The sequence below is a fragment of the Oncorhynchus nerka genome, linkage group LG22 (assembly GCF_034236695.1).
Source record: "Oncorhynchus nerka isolate Pitt River linkage group LG22, Oner_Uvic_2.0, whole genome shotgun sequence".
In the NCBI taxonomy this organism is placed as follows: Eukaryota; Metazoa; Chordata; class Actinopteri; order Salmoniformes; family Salmonidae; genus Oncorhynchus; species Oncorhynchus nerka.
This window is the reverse complement of record NC_088417.1, coordinates 24731686-24749959: the sequence shown is the minus strand read 5'-3', so window position 1 is coordinate 24749959 and position 18274 is coordinate 24731686. Positions and strand designations below refer to the sequence as shown.

At 42.7% G+C, this 18274-nt stretch overlaps 1 protein-coding gene across 1 annotated transcript in view; it reads right to left on the bottom strand.

Moving 5' to 3' along the window:
• Positions 1–18274, bottom strand: part of rttn (rotatin) — a 129634-nt gene that overhangs the window by 20826 nt on the left and 90534 nt on the right. The gene's annotated exons all lie outside the window — the stretch shown is intronic.

The following is an 18274-nucleotide window of genomic DNA, read 5'->3' as shown; positions in this document are numbered from 1 at the left end:
CATTTGCTGACAACACAACAGTGGTAGGCCTGATCACCGACAACGATGAGACAGCCTATAGGGAGGAGGTCAGAGACCTGGCACTGGTGACAGGACTACAACCTCTCCTTCAATGTGAGCAAGACAAAGGACTACAGGAAAAGGACAGCCGAACAGGCCCCCATTCACATCGACGGGGCTGTAGTGGAGCGGGTCGAGAGTTTCAAGATTCCTTGGTGTCCACATCACCAACAAACTATCATGGTCCAAACACAGCGGCCACGACAACACCCTTTCCTCCTCAGGAGACTGAAAAGATTTGGCACGGGTCCCCAGATCCTCAAAAAGTTCTCAGCTGCACCATCGAGAGCATCCTGACCGGTTGTATCACTGCCTGGTATATAAAATGCTTGGCATCTGACCGTTAGTAGCTACAGAGGGTAGTGCGTACAGCCCAGTACATCACAGGGGCCAAGCTTCCTGCCATCCAGGAGATATACACTAGGCAGTGTCAGAGGAAAGCCCAAAAAGTTGTCAAAGACTCCGGCCACCCAAGTCATAGATGGTTCTTTCTGCTTACCGCACGGCAAGCGGTACCAAAAGCCTCCTTATTAATAGCTTCTACCCCCAAGCCATAACACAGCGAATGACCACCTGGACTATTTACATTGACCTCCCCCTTTGTTTTTACACTGCTGCTAGTCACTGTTTATTATCTATCCATAGTCACTTCACCCCTACCTACATGTACACTGCTGCTAGTCACTGTTTATTATCTATCCATAGTCACTTCACCCCTACCTACATGTACACTGCTGCTACTCTCTGTTTATTATCTATCCATAGTCACTTCACCCCTACCTACATGTACACTGCTGCTACTCGCTGTTTATTATCTATCCATAGTCACTTCACCCCTACCTACATGTACACTGCTGCTACTCGCTGTTTATTATCTATCCATAGTCACTTCACCCCTACCTACATGTACACTGCTGCTACTCGCTGTTTATTATCTATCCATAGTCACTTCACCCCTACCTACATGTACACTGCTGCTACTCGCTGTTTATTATCAATCCATAGTCACTTCACCCCTACCTACATGTACACTGCTGCTACTCTCTGTTTATTATCTATCCATAGTCACTTCACCCCTACCTACATGTACACTGCTGCTACTCTGTTTATTATCTATCCATAGTCACTTCACCCCTACCTACATGTACACTGCTGCTACTCTGTTTATTATCTATCCATAGTCACTTCACCCCTACCTACATGTACACTGCTGCTACTCGCTGTTTATTATCTATCCAGTCACTTCACCCCTACCTACATGTACACTGCTGCTACTCGCTGTTTATTATCTATCCATAGTCACTTCACCCCTACCTACATGTACACTGCTGCTACTCCGTTTATTATCTATCCATACTCACTTCACCCCTACCTACATGTACACTGCTGCTACTCTGTTTATTATCTATCCATAGTCACTTCACCCCTACCTACATGTACACTGCTGCTACTCTGTTTATTATCTATCCATAGTCACTTCACCCCTACCTACATGTACACTGCTGCTACTCGCTGTTTATTATCAATCCATAGTCACTTCACCCCTACCTACATGTACACTGCTGCTACTCGCTGTTTACTATCTATCCATAGTCACTTCACCCCTACCTACATGTACACTGCTGCTACTCTGTTTATTATCTATCCATAGTCACTTCACCCCTACCTACATGTACACTGCTGCTACTCTGTTTATTATCTATCCATAGTCACTTCACCCCTACCTACATGTACACTGCTGCTACTCGCTGTTTATTATCTATCCAGTCACTTCACCCCTACCTACATGTACACTGCTGCTACTCGCTGTTTATTATCTATCCATAGTCACTTCACCCCTACCTACATGTACACTGCTGCTACTCTGTTTATTATCTATCCATAGTCACTTCACCCCTACCTACATGTACACTGCTGCTACTCTGTTTATTATCTATCCATAGTCACTTCACCACGACCTACATGTACACTGCTGCTACTCGCTGTTTTTTATCAATCCATAGTCACTTCACCCCTACCTACATGTACACTGCTGCTACTCGCTGTTTATTATCTATCCATAGTCACTTCACCCCTACCTACATGTACACTGCTGCTACTCTGTTTATTATCTATCCATAGTCACTTCACCCCTACCTACATGTACACTGCTGCTACTCACTGTTTATTATCTATCCAGTCACTTCACCCCTACCTACATGTACACTGCTGCTACTCGCTGTTTATTATCTATCCATAGTCACTTCACCCCTACCTACATGTACACTGCTGCTACTCGCTGATTATTATCTATACATAGTCACTTTACCCCTACCTACATGTACACTGCTGCTACTCGCTGTTTATTATCTATACATAGTCACTTCACCCCTACCTACATGTACACTGCTGCTACTCTGTTTATTATCTATCCAGTCACTTCACCCCTACCTACATGTACACTGCTGCTACTCGCTGTTTATTATCTATCCATAGTCACTTCACCCCTACCTACATGTACACTGCTGCTACTCTGTTTATTATCTATCCATAGTCACTTCACCCCTACCTACATGTACACTGCTGCTACTCTGTTTATTATCTATCCATAGTCACTTCACCCCTACCTACATGTACACTGCTGCTACTCGCTGTTTATTATCTATCCATAGTCACTTCACCCCTACCTACATGTACACTGCTGCTACTCACTGTTTATTATCTATCCATAGTCACTTCACCCCTACCTACATGTACACTGCTGCTACTCGCTGTTTATTATCAATCCATAGTCACTTCACCCCTACCTACATGTACACTGCTGCTACTCTCTGTTTATTATCTATCCATAGTCACTTCACCCCTACCTACATGTACACTGCTGCTACTCTGTTTATTATCTATCCATAGTCACTTCACCCCTACCTACATGTACACTGCTGCTACTCTGTTTATTATCTATCCATAGTCACTTCACCCCTACCTACATGTACACTGCTGCTACTCGCTGTTTATTATCTATCCAGTCACTTCACCCCTACCTACATGTACACTGCTGCTACTCGCTGTTTATTATCTATCCATAGTCACTTCACCCCTACCTACATGTACACTGCTGCTACTCCGTTTATTATCTATCCATACTCACTTCACCCCTACCTACATGTACACTGCTGCTACTCTGTTTATTATCTATCCATAGTCACTTCACCCCTACCTACATGTACACTGCTGCTACTCTGTTTATTATCTATCCATAGTCACTTCACCCCTACCTACATGTACACTGCTGCTACTCGCTGTTTATTATCTATCCAGTCACTTCACCCCTACCTACATGTACACTGCTGCTACTCGCTGTTTATTATCTATCCATAGTCACTTCACCCCTACCTACATGTACACTGCTGCTACTCTGTTTATTATCTATCCATAGTCACTTCACCCCTACCTACATGTACACTGCTGCTACTCTGTTTATTATCTATCCATAGTCACTTCACCACGACCTACATGTACACTGCTGCTACTCGCTGTTTTTTATCAATCCATAGTCACTTCACCCCTACCTACATGTACACTGCTGCTACTCGCTGTTTATTATCTATCCATAGTCACTTCACCCCTACCTACATGTACACTGCTGCTACTCTGTTTATTATCTATCCATAGTCACTTCACCCCTACCTACATGTACACTGCTGCTACTCACTGTTTATTATCTATCCAGTCACTTCACCCCTACCTACATGTACACTGCTGCTACTCGCTGTTTATTATCTATCCATAGTCACTTCACCCCTACCTACATGTACACTGCTGCTACTCGCTGATTATTATCTATACATAGTCACTTTACCCCTACCTACATGTACACTGCTGCTACTCGCTGTTTATTATCTATACATAGTCACTTCACCCCTACCTACATGTACACTGCTGCTACTCTGTTTATTATCTATCCAGTCACTTCACCCCTACCTACATGTACACTGCTGCTACTCGCTGTTTATTATCTATCCATAGTCACTTCACCCCTACCTACATGTACACTGCTGCTACTCTGTTTATTATCTATCCATAGTCACTTCACCCCTACCTACATGTACACTGCTGCTACTCACTGTTTATTATCTATCCATAGTCACTTCACCCCTACCTACATGTACACTGCTGCTACTCGCTGTTTATTATCTATCCATAGTCACTTCACCCCTACCTACATGTACACTGCTGCTACTCGCTGTTTATTATCTATCCATAGTCACTTCACCCCTACCTACATGTACACTGCTGCTACTCGCTGTTTATTATCTATCCAGTCACTTCACCCCTACCTACATGTACACTGCTGCTACTCGCTGTTTATTATCAATCCATAGTCACTTCACCCTTACCTACATGTACACTGCTGCTACTCGCTGTTTATTATCTATCCATAGTCACTTCACCCCTACCTACATGTACACTGCTGCTACTCTGTTTATTATCTATCCATAGTCACTTCACCCCTACCTACATGTACACTGCTGCTACTCACTGTTTATTATCTATCCAGTCACTTCACCCCTACCTACATGTACACTGCTGCTACTCGCTGTTTATTATCTATCCATAGTCACTTCACCCCTACCTACATGTACACTGCTGCTACTCTGTTTATTATCTATCCATAGTCACTTCACCCCTACCTACATGTACACTGCTGCTACTCTGTTTATTATCTATCCATAGTCACTTCACCCCTACCTACATGTACACTGCTGCTACTCGCTGTTTATTATCTATCCATAGTCACTTCACCCCTACCTACATGTACACTGCTGCTACTCTGTTTATTATCTATCCATAGTCACTTCACCCTACCTACATGTACACTGCTGCTACTCTCTGTTTATTATCTATCCATAGTCACTTCACCCCTACCTACATGTACACTGCTGCTACTCGCTGTTTATTATCTATCCAGTCACTTCACCCCTACCTACATGTACACTGCTGCTACTCGCTGTTTATTATCTATCCATAGTCACTTCACCCCTACCTACATGTACACTGCTGCTACTCTGTTTATTATCTATCCATAGTCACTTCACCCTACCTACATGTACACTGCTGCTACTCTGTTTATTATCTATCCATAGTCACTTCACCACGACCTACATGTACACTGCTGCTACTCGCTGTTTTTTATCAATCCATAGTCACTTCACCCCTACCTACATGTACACTGCTGCTACTCGCTGTTTATTATCTATCCATAGTCACTTCACCCCTACCTACATGTACACTGCTGCTACTCTGTTTATTATCTATCCATAGTCACTTCACCCCTACCTACATGTACACTGCTGCTACTCACTGTTTATTATCTATCCAGTCACTTCACCCCTACCTACATGTACACTGCTGCTACTCGCTGTTTATTATCTATCCATAGTCACTTCACCCCTACCTACATGTACACTGCTGCTACTCGCTGATTATTATCTATACATAGTCACTTTACCCCTACCTACATGTACACTGCTGCTACTCGCTGTTTATTATCTATACATAGTCACTTCACCCCTACCTACATGTACACTGCTGCTACTCTGTTTATTATCTATCCAGTCACTTCACCCCTACCTACATGTACACTGCTGCTACTCGCTGTTTATTATCTATCCATAGTCACTTCACCCCTACCTACATGTACACTGCTGCTACTCTGTTTATTATCTATCCATAGTCACTTCACCCCTACCTACATGTACACTGCTGCTACTCACTGTTTATTATCTATCCATAGTCACTTCACCCCTACCTACATGTACACTGCTGCTACTCGCTGTTTATTATCTATCCATAGTCACTTCACCCCTACCTACATGTACACTGCTGCTACTCGCTGTTTATTATCTATCCATAGTCACTTCACCCCTACCTACATGTACACTGCTGCTACTCGCTGTTTATTATCTATCCAGTCACTTCACCCCTACCTACATGTACACTGCTGCTACTCGCTGTTTATTATCAATCCATAGTCACTTCACCCTTACCTACATGTACACTGCTGCTACTCGCTGTTTATTATCTATCCATAGTCACTTCACCCCTACCTACATGTACACTGCTGCTACTCTGTTTATTATCTATCCATAGTCACTTCACCCCTACCTACATGTACACTGCTGCTACTCACTGTTTATTATCTATCCAGTCACTTCACCCCTACCTACATGTACACTGCTGCTACTCGCTGTTTATTATCTATCCATAGTCACTTCACCCCTACCTACATGTACACTGCTGCTACTCTGTTTATTATCTATCCATAGTCACTTCACCCCTACCTACATGTACACTGCTGCTACTCTGTTTATTATCTATCCATAGTCACTTCACCCCTACCTACATGTACACTGCTGCTACTCGCTGTTTATTATCTATCCATAGTCACTTCACCCCTACCTACATGTACACTGCTGCTACTCTGTTTATTATCTATCCATAGTCACTTCACCCCTACCTACATGTACACTGCTGCTACTCTCTGTTTATTATCTATCCATAGTCACTTCACCCCTACCTACATGTACACTGCTGCTACTCGCTGTTTATTATCTATACATAGTCACTTCACCCCTACCTACATGTACACTGCTGCTACTCTGTTTATTATCTATCCATAGTCACTTCACCCCTACCTACATGTACACTGCTGCTACTCACTGTTTATTATCTATCCATAGTCACTTCACCCCTACCTACATGTACACTGCTGCTACTCTGTTTATTATCTATCCATAGTCACTTCACCCCTACCTACATGTACACTGCTGCTACTCGCTGTTTATTATCTATCCATAGTCACTTCACCCCTACCTACATGTACACTGCTGCTACTCGCTGTTTATTATCTATCCAGTCACTTCACCCCTACCTACATGTACACTGCTGCTACTCGCTGTTTATTATCAATCCATAGTCACTTCACCCTTACCTACATGTACACTGCTGCTACTCGCTGTTTATTATCTATCCATAGTCACTTCACCCCTACCTACATGTACACTGCTGCTACTCTGTTTATTATCTATCCATAGTCACTTCACCCCTACCTACATGTACACTGCTGCTACTCACTGTTTATTATCTATCCAGTCACTTCACCCCTACCTACATGTACACTGCTGCTACTCGCTGTTTATTATCTATCCATAGTCACTTCACCCCTACCTACATGTACACTGCTGCTACTCTGTTTATTATCTATCCATAGTCACTTCACCCCTACCTACATGTACACTGCTGCTACTCTGTTTATTATCTATCCATAGTCACTTCACCCCTACCTACATGTACACTGCTGCTACTCGCTGTTTATTATCTATCCATAGTCACTTCACCCCTACCTACATGTACACTGCTGCTACTCTGTTTATTATCTATCCATAGTCACTTCACCCCTACCTACATGTACACTGCTGCTACTCTCTGTTTATTATCTATCCATAGTCACTTCACCCCTACCTACATGTACACTGCTGCTACTCGCTGTTTATTATCTATACATAGTCACTTCACCCCTACCTACATGTACACTGCTGCTACTCTGTTTATTATCTATCCATAGTCACTTCACCCCTACCTACATGTACACTGCTGCTACTCGCTGTTTATTATCAATCCATAGTCACTTCACCCCTACCTACATGTACACTGCTGCTACTCTGTTTATTATCTATCCATAGTCACTTCACCCCTACCTACATGTACACTGCTGCTACTCGCTGTTTATTATCTATCCATAGTCACTTCACCCCCTACCTACATGTACACTGCTGCTACTCTGTTTATTATCTATCCATAGTCACTTCACCCCTACCTACATGTACACTGCTGCTACTCTCTGTTTATTATCTATCCATAGTCACTTCACCCCTACCTACATGTACACTGCTGCTACTCGCTGTTTATTATCTATACATAGTCACTTCACCCCTACCTACATGTACACTGCTGCTACTCTGTTTATTATCTATCCATAGTCACTTCACCCCTACCTACATGTACACTGCTGCTACTCTGTTTATTATCTATCCATAGTCACTTCACCCCTACCTACATGTACACTGCTGCTACTCACTGTTTATTATCTATCCATAGTCACTTCACCCTACCTACATGTACACTGCTGCTACTCTGTTTATTATCTATCCATAGTCACTTCACCCCTACCTACATGTACACTGCTGCTACTCGGTTTATTATCTATCCATAGTCACTTCACCCCTACCTACATGTACACTGCTGCTACTCGCTGTTTATTATCTATCCATAGTCACTTCACCCCTACCTACATGTACACTGCTGCTACTCTGTTTATTATCTATCCATAGTCACTTCACCCCTACCTACATGTACACTGCTGCTACTCGGTTTATTATCTATCCATAGTCACTTCACCCCTACCTACATGTACACTGCTGCTACTCGCTGTTTATTATCTATCCATAGTCACTTCACCCCTACCTACATGTACACTGCTGCTACTCGCTGTTTATTATCTATCCATAGTCACTTCACCCCTACCTACATGTACACTGCTGCTACTCACTGTTTATTATCTATCCAGTCACTTCACCCCTACCTACATGTACACTGCTGCTACTCGCTGTTTATTATCTATCCATAGTCACTTCACCCCTACCTACATGTACACTGCTGCTACTCGCTGATTATTATCTATACATAGTCACTTTACCCCTACCTACATGTACACTGCTGCTACTCGCTGTTTATTATCTATACATAGTCACTTCACCCCTACCTACATGTACACTACTGCTACTCTGTTTATTATCTATCCATAGTCACTTCACCCCTACCTACATGTACACTGCTGCTACTCTGTTTATTATCTATCCATAGTCACTTCACCCCTACCTACATGTACACTGCTGCTACTCACTGTTTATTATCTATCCAGTCACTTCACCCCTACCTACATGTACACTGCTGCTACTCGCTGTTTATTATCTATCCAGTCACTTCACCCCTACCTACATGTACACTGCTGCTACTCGCTGTTTATTATCAATCCATAGTCACTTCACCCCTACCTACATGTACACTGCTGCTACTCGCTGTTTATTATCAATCCATAGTCACTTCACCCCTACCTACATGTACACTGCTGCTACTCGCTGTTTATTATCTATCCATAGTCACTTCACCCCTACCTACATGTACACTGCTGCTACTCTGTTTATTATCTATCCATAGTCACTTCACCCCTACCTACATGTACACTGCTGCTAATCGCTGTATATTATCTATCCAGTCACTTCACCCCTACCTACATGTACACTGCTGCTACTCGCTGTTTATTATCTATCCATAGTCACTTCACCCCTACCTACATGTACACTGCTGCTACCTCTGTTTATTATCTATCCATAGTCACTTCACCCCTACCTACATGTACACTGCTGCTACTCTGTTTATTATCTATCCATAGTCACTTCACCCCTACCTACATGTACACTGCTGCTACTCTGTTTATTATCTATCCATAGTCACTTCACCCCTACCTACATGTACACTGCTGCTACTCGCTGTTTATTATCTATCCATAGTCACTTCACCCCTACCTACATGTACACTGCTGCTACTCGCTGTTTATTATCTATCCATAGTCACTTCACCCCTACCTACATGTACACTGCTGCTACTCGCTGTTTATTATCTATCCAGTCACTTCACCCCTACCTACATGTACACTGCTGCTACTCGCTGTTTATTATCAATCCATAGTCACTTCACCCCTACCTACATGTACACTGCTGCTACTCGCTGTTTATTATCTATCCATAGTCACTTCACCCCTACCTACATGTACACTGCTGCTACTCTGTTTATTATCTATCCATAGTCACTTCACCCCTACCTACATGTACACTGCTGCTACTCACTGTTTATTATCTATCCAGTCACTTCACCCCTACCTACATGTACACTGCTGCTACTCGCTGTTTATTATCTATCCATAGTCACTTCACCCCTACCTACATGTACACTGCTGCTACTCTCTGATTATTATCTATACATAGTCACTTTACCCCTACCTACATGTACACTGCTGCTACTCGCTGTTTATTATCTATACATAGTCACTTCACCCCTACCTACATGTACACTGCTGCTACTCTGTTTATTATCTATCCATAGTCACTTCACCCCTACCTACATGTACACTGCTGCTACTCGCTGTTTATTATCTATCCATAGTCACTTCACCCCTACCTACATGTACACTGCTGCTACTCGCTGTTTATTATCTATCCATAGTCACTTCACCCTACCTACATGTACACTGCTGCTACTCTCTGTTTATTATCTATCCATAGTCACTTCACCCCTACCTACATGTACACTGCTGCTACTCTGTTTATTATCTATCCATAGTCACTTCACCCCTACCTACATGTACACTGCTGCTACTCTGTTTATTATCTATCCATAGTCACTTCACCCCTACCTACATGTACACTGCTGCTACTCGCTGTTTATTATCTATCCATAGTCACTTCACCCCTACCTACATGTACACTGCTGCTACTCTGTTTATTATCGATCCATAGTCACTTCACCCCTACCTACATGTACACTGCTGCTACTCTGTTTATTATCTATCCATAGTCACTTCACCCCTACCTACATGTACACTGCTGCTACTCTGTTTATTATCTATCCATAGTCACTTCACCCCTACCTACATGTACACTGCTGCTACTCGCTGTTTATTATCTATCCATAGTCACTTCACCCCTACCTACATGTACACTGCTGCTACTCGCTGTTTATTATCTATCCATAGTCACTTCACCCCTACCTACATGTACACTGCTGCTACTCGCTGTTTATTATCTATCCAGTCACTTCACCCCTACCTACATGTACACTGCTGCTACTCGCTGTTTATTATCAATCCATAGTCACTTCACCCTTACCTACATGTACACTGCTGCTACTCGCTGTTTATTATCTATCCATAGTCACTTCACCCCTACCTACATGTACACTGCTGCTACTCGCTGTTTATTATCTATCCATAGTCACTTCACCCCTACCTACATGTACACTGCTGCTACTCTGTTTATTATCTATCCATAGTCACTTCACCCCTACCTACATGTACACTGCTGCTACTCTGTTTATTATCTATCCAGTCACTTCACCCCTACCTACATGTACACTGCTGCTGCACAGCTGTTTATTATCAATCCATAGTCACTTCACCCCTACCTACATGTACACTGCTGCTACTCGCTGTTTATTATCTATCCATAGTCACTTCACCCCTACCTACATGTACACTGCTGCTACTCTGTTTATTATCTATCCATAGTCACTTCACCCCTACCTACATGTACACTGCTGCTACTCACTGTTTATTATCTATCCAGTCACTTCACCCCTACCTACATGTACACTGCTGCTACTCGCTGTTTATTATCTATCCATAGTCACTTCACCCCTACCTACATGTACACTGCTGCTACTGCTGATTATTATCTATACATAGTCACTTTACCCCTACCTACATGTACACTGCTGCTACTCTCTGTTTATTATCTATACATAGTCACTTCACCCCTACCTACATGTACACTGCTGCTACTCTGTTTATTATCTATCCATAGTCACTTCACCCCTACCTACATGTACACTGCTGCTACTCTGTTTATTATCTATCCATAGTCACTTCACCCCTACCTACATGTACACTGCTGCTACTCGCTGTTTATTATCTATCCATAGTCACTTCACCCCTACCTACATGTACACTGCTGCTACTCTCTGTTTATTATCTATCCATAGTCACTTCACCCCTACCTACATGTACACTGCTGCTACTCTGTTTATTATCTATCCATAGTCACTTCACCCCTACCTACATGTACACTGCTGCTACTCTGTTTATTATCTATCCATAGTCACTTCACCCCTACCTACATGTACACTGCTGCTACTCGCTGTTTATTATCTATCCATAGTCACTTCACCCTACCTACCTACATGTACACTGCTGCTACTCTGTTTATTATCTATCCATAGTCACTTCACCCCTACCTACATGTACACTGCTGCTACTCTGTTTATTATCTATCCATAGTCACTTCACCCTACCTACATGTACACTGCTGCTACTCTGTTTATTATCTATCCATAGTCACTTCACCCCTACCTACATGTACACTGCTGCTACTCGCTGTTTATTATCTATCCATAGTCACTTCACCCCTACCTACATGTACACTGCTGCTACTCGCTGTTTATTATCTATCCATAGTCACTTCACCCCTACCTACATGTACACTGCTGCTACTCGCTGTTTATTATCTATCCAGTCACTTCACCCCTACCTACATGTACACTGCTGCTACTCGCTGTTTATTATCAATCCATAGTCACTTCACCCTTACCTACATGTACACTGCTGCTACTCGCTGTTTATTATCTATCCATAGTCACTTCACCCCTACCTACATGTACACTGCTGCTACTCTGTTTATTATCTATCCATAGTCACTTCACCCCTACCTACATGTACACTGCTGCTACTCACTGTTTATTATCTATCCAGTCACTTCACCCCTACCTACATGTACACTGCTGCTACTCGCTGTTTATTATCTATCCATAGTCACTTCACCCCTACCTACATGTACACTGCTGCTACTCTGTTTATTATCTATCCATAGTCACTTCACCCCTACCTACATGTACACTGCTGCTACTCTGTTTATTATCTATCCATAGTCACTTCACCCCTACCTACATGTACACTGCTGCTACTCTTGTTTATTATCTATCCATAGTCACTTCACCCTACCTACATGTACACTGCTGCTACTCTGTTTATTATCTATCCATAGTCACTTCACCCCTACCTACATGTACACTGCTGCTACTCTCTGTTTATTATCTATCCATAGTCACTTCACCCCTACCTACATGTACACTGCTGCTACTCGCTGTTTATTATCTATACATAGTCACTTCACCCCTACCTACATGTACACTGCTGCTACTCTGTTTATTATCTATCCATAGTCACTTCACCCCTACCTACATGTACACTGCTGCTACTCGCTGTTTATTATCAATCCATAGTCACTTCACCCCTACCTACATGTACACTGCTGCTACTCGCTGTTTACTATCTATCCATAGTCACTTCACCCCTACCTACATGTACACTGCTGCTACTCTGTTTATTATCTATCCATAGTCACTTCACCCCTACCTACATGTACACTGCTGCTACTCGCTGTTTATTATCTATCCATAGTCACTTCACCCCTACCTACATGTACACTGCTGCTACTCTGTTTATTATCTATCCATAGTCACTTCACCCTACCTACATGTACACTGCTGCTACTCTCTGTTTATTATCTATCCATAGTCACTTCACCCCTACCTACATGTACACTGCTGCTACTCGCTGTTTATTATCTATACATAGTCACTTCACCCCTACCTACATGTACACTGCTGCTACTCTGTTTATTATCTATCCATAGTCACTTCACCCCTACCTACATGTACACTGCTGCTACTCTGTTTATTATCTATCCATAGTCACTTCACCCCTACCTACATGTACACTGCTGCTACTCACTGTTTATTATCTATCCATAGTCACTTCACCCCTACCTACATGTACACTGCTGCTACTCGCTGTTTATTATCTATCCATAGTCACTTCACCCCTACCTACATGTACACTGCTGCTACTCGCTGTTTATTATCAATCCATAGTCACTTCACCCCTACCTACATGTACACTGCTGCTACTCGCTGTTTATTATCTATCCATAGTCACTTCACCCCTACCTACATGTACACTGCTGCTACTCTGTTTATTATCTATCCATAGTCACTTCACCCCTACCTACATGTACACTGCTGCTACTCACTGTTTATTATCTATCCAGTCACTTCACCCCTACCTACATGTACACTGCTGCTACTCGCTGTTTATTATCTATCCATAGTCACTTCACCCCTACCTACATGTACACTGCTGCTACTCGCTGATTATTATCTATACATAGTCACTTTACCCCTACCTACATGTACACTGCTGCTACTCGCTGTTTATTATCTATACATAGTCACTTCACCCCTACCTACATGTACACTGCTGCTACTCTGTTTATTATCTATCCATAGTCACTTCACCCCTACCTACATGTACACTGCTGCTACTCGCTGTTTATTATCTATCCATAGTCACTTCACCCCTACCTACATGTACACTGCTGCTACTCGCTGTTTATTATCTATCCATAGTCACTTCACCCTACCTACATGTACACTGCTGCTACTCTCTGTTTATTATCTATCCATAGTCACTTCACCCCTACCTACATGTACACTGCTGCTACTCTGTTTATTATCTATCCATAGTCACTTCACCCCTACCTACATGTACACTGCTGCTACTCTGTTTATTATCTATCCATAGTCACTTCACCCCTACCTACATGTACACTGCTGCTACTCGCTGTTTATTATCTATCCATAGTCACTTCACCCCTACCTACATGTACACTGCTGCTACTCTGTTTATTATCGATCCATAGTCACTTCACCCCTACCTACATGTACACTGCTGCTACTCTGTTTATTATCTATCCATAGTCACTTCACCCCTACCTACATGTACACTGCTGCTACTCTGTTTATTATCTATCCATAGTCACTTCACCCCTACCTATGTACACTGCTGCTACTCGCTGTTTATTATCTATCCATAGTCACTTCACCCCTACCTACATGTACACTGCTGCTACTCGCTGTTTATTATCTATCCATAGTCACTTCACCCCTACCTACATGTACACTGCTGCTACTCGCTGTTTATTATCTATCCAGTCACTTCACCCCTACCTACATGTACACTGCTGCTACTCGCTGTTTATTATCAATCCATAGTCACTTCACCCCTTACCTACATGTACACTGCTGCTACTCGCTGTTTATTATCTATCCATAGTCACTTCACCCCTACCTACATGTACACTGCTGCTACTCTGTTTATTATCTATCCATAGTCACTTCACCCCTACCTACATGTACACTGCTGCTACTCACTGTTTATTATCTATCCAGTCACTTCACCCCTACCTACATGTACACTGCTGCTACTCGCTGTTTATTATCTATCCATAGTCACTTCACCCCTACCTACATGTACACTGCTGCTACTCTGTTTATTATCTATCCATAGTCACTTCACCCCTACCTACATGTACACTGCTGCTACTCTGTTTATTATCTATCCATAGTCACTTCACCCCTACCTACATGTACACTGCTGCTACTCGCTGTTTATTATCTATCCATAGTCACTTCACCCCTACCTACATGTACACTGCTGCTACTCTGTTTATTATCTATCCATAGTCACTTCACCCCTACCTACATGTACACTGCTGCTACTCTCTGTTTATTATCTATCCATAGTCACTTCACCCCTACCTACATGTACACTGCTGCTACTCGCTGTTTATTATCTATACATAGTCACTTCACCCCTACCTACATGTACACTGCTGCTACTCTGTTTATTATCTATCCATAGTCACTTCACCCCTACCTACATGTACACTGCTGCTACTCGCTGTTTATTATCAATCCATAGTCACTTCACCCCTACCTACATGTACACTGCTGCTACTCGCTGTTTACTATCTATCCATAGTCACTTCACCCCTACCTACATGTACACTGCTGCTACTCTGTTTATTATCTATCCATAGTCACTTCACCCCTACCTACATGTACACTGCTGCTACTCGCTGTTTATTATCTATCCATAGTCACTTCACCCCTACCTACATGTACACTGCTGCTACTCTGTTTATTATCTATCCATAGTCACTTCACCCCTACCTACATGTACACTGCTGCTACTCTCTGTTTATTATCTATCCATAGTCACTTCACCCCTACCTACATGTACACTGCTGCTACTCGCTGTTTATTATCTATACATAGTCACTTCACCCCTACCTACATGTACACTGCTGCTACTCTGTTTATTATCTATCCATAGTCACTTCACCCCTACCTACATGTACACTGCTGCTACTCTGTTTATTATCTATCCATAGTCACTTCACCCCTACCTACATGTACACTGCTGCTACTCACTGTTTATTATCTATCCATAGTCACTTCACCCCTACCTACATGTACACTGCTGCTACTCTGTTTATTATCTATCCATAGTCACTTCACCCCTACCTACATGTACACTGCTGCTACTCGGTTTATTATCTATCCATAGTCACTTCACCCCTACCTACATGTACACTGCTGCTACTCGCTGTTTATTATCTATCCATAGTCACTTCACCCCTACCTACATGTACACTGCTGCTACTCTGTTTATTATCTATCCATAGTCACTTCACCCCTACCTACATGTACACTGCTGCTACTCGGTTTATTATCTATCCATAGTCACTTCACCCCTACCTACATGTACACTGCTGCTACTCGCTGTTTATTATCTATCCATAGTCACTTCACCCCTACCTACATGTACACTGCTGCTACTCGCTGTTTATTATCTATCCATAGTCACTTCACCCCTACCTACATGTACACTGCTGCTACTCACTGTTTATTATCTATCCAGTCACTTCACCCCTACCTACATGTACACTGCTGCTACTCGCTGTTTATTATCTATCCATAGTCACTTCACCCCTACCTACATGTACACTGCTGCTACTCGCTGATTATTATCTATACATAGTCACTTTACCCCTACCTACATGTACACTGCTGCTACTCGCTGTTTATTATCTATACATAGTCACTTCACCCCTACCTACATGTACACTACTGCTACTCTGTTTATTATCTATCCATAGTCACTTCACCCCTACCTACATGTACACTGCTGCTACTCTGTTTATTATCTATCCATAGTCACTTCACCCCTACCTACATGTACACTGCTGCTACTCACTGTTTATTATCTATCCAGTCACTTCACCCCTACCTACATGTACACTGCTGCTACTCGCTGTTTATTATCTATCCAGTCACTTCACCCCTACCTACATGTACACTGCTGCTACTCGCTGTTTATTATCAATCCATAGTCACTTCACCCCTACCTACATGTACACTGCTGCTACTCGCTGTTTATTATCAATCCATAGTCACTTCACCCCTACCTACATGTACACTGCTGCTACTCGCTGTTTATTATCTATCCATAGTCACTTCACCCCTACCTACATGTACACTGCTGCTACTCTGTTTATTATCTATCCATAGTCACTTCACCCCTACCTACATGTACACTGCTGCTACTGCTGTTTATTATCTATCCAGTCACTTCACCCCTACCTACATGTACACTGCTGCTACTCGCTGTTTATTATCTATCCATAGTCACTTCACCCTACCTACATGTACACTGCTGCTACTCTGTTTATTATCTATCCATAGTCACTTCACCCCTACCTACATGTACACTGCTGCTACTCTGTTTATTATCTATCCATAGTCACTTCACCCCTACCTACATGTACACTGCTGCTACTCTGTTTATTATCTATCCATAGTCACTTCACCCCTACCTACATGTACACTGCTGCTACTCGCTGTTTATTATCTATCCATAGTCACTTCACCCCTACCTACATGTACACTGCTGCTACTCGCTGTTTATTATCTATCCATAGTCACTTCACCCCTACCTACATGTACACTGCTGCTACTCGCTGTTTATTATCTATCCAGTCACTTCACCCCTACCTACATGTACACTGCTGCTACTCGCTGTTTATTATCAATCCATAGTCACTTCACCCCTACCTACATGTACACTGCTGCTACTCGCTGTTTATTATCTATCCATAGTCACTTCACCCCCTACCTACATGTACACTGCTGCTACTCTGTTTATTATCTATCCATAGTCACTTCACCCCTACCTACATGTACACTGCTGCTACTCACTGTTTATTATCTATCCAGTCACTTCACCCCTACCTACATGTACACTGCTGCTACTCGCTGTTTATTATCTATCCATAGTCACTTCACCCCTACCTACATGTACACTGCTGCTACTCGCTGATTATTATCTATACATAGTCACTTTACCCCTACCTACATGTACACTGCTGCTACTCGCTGTTTATTA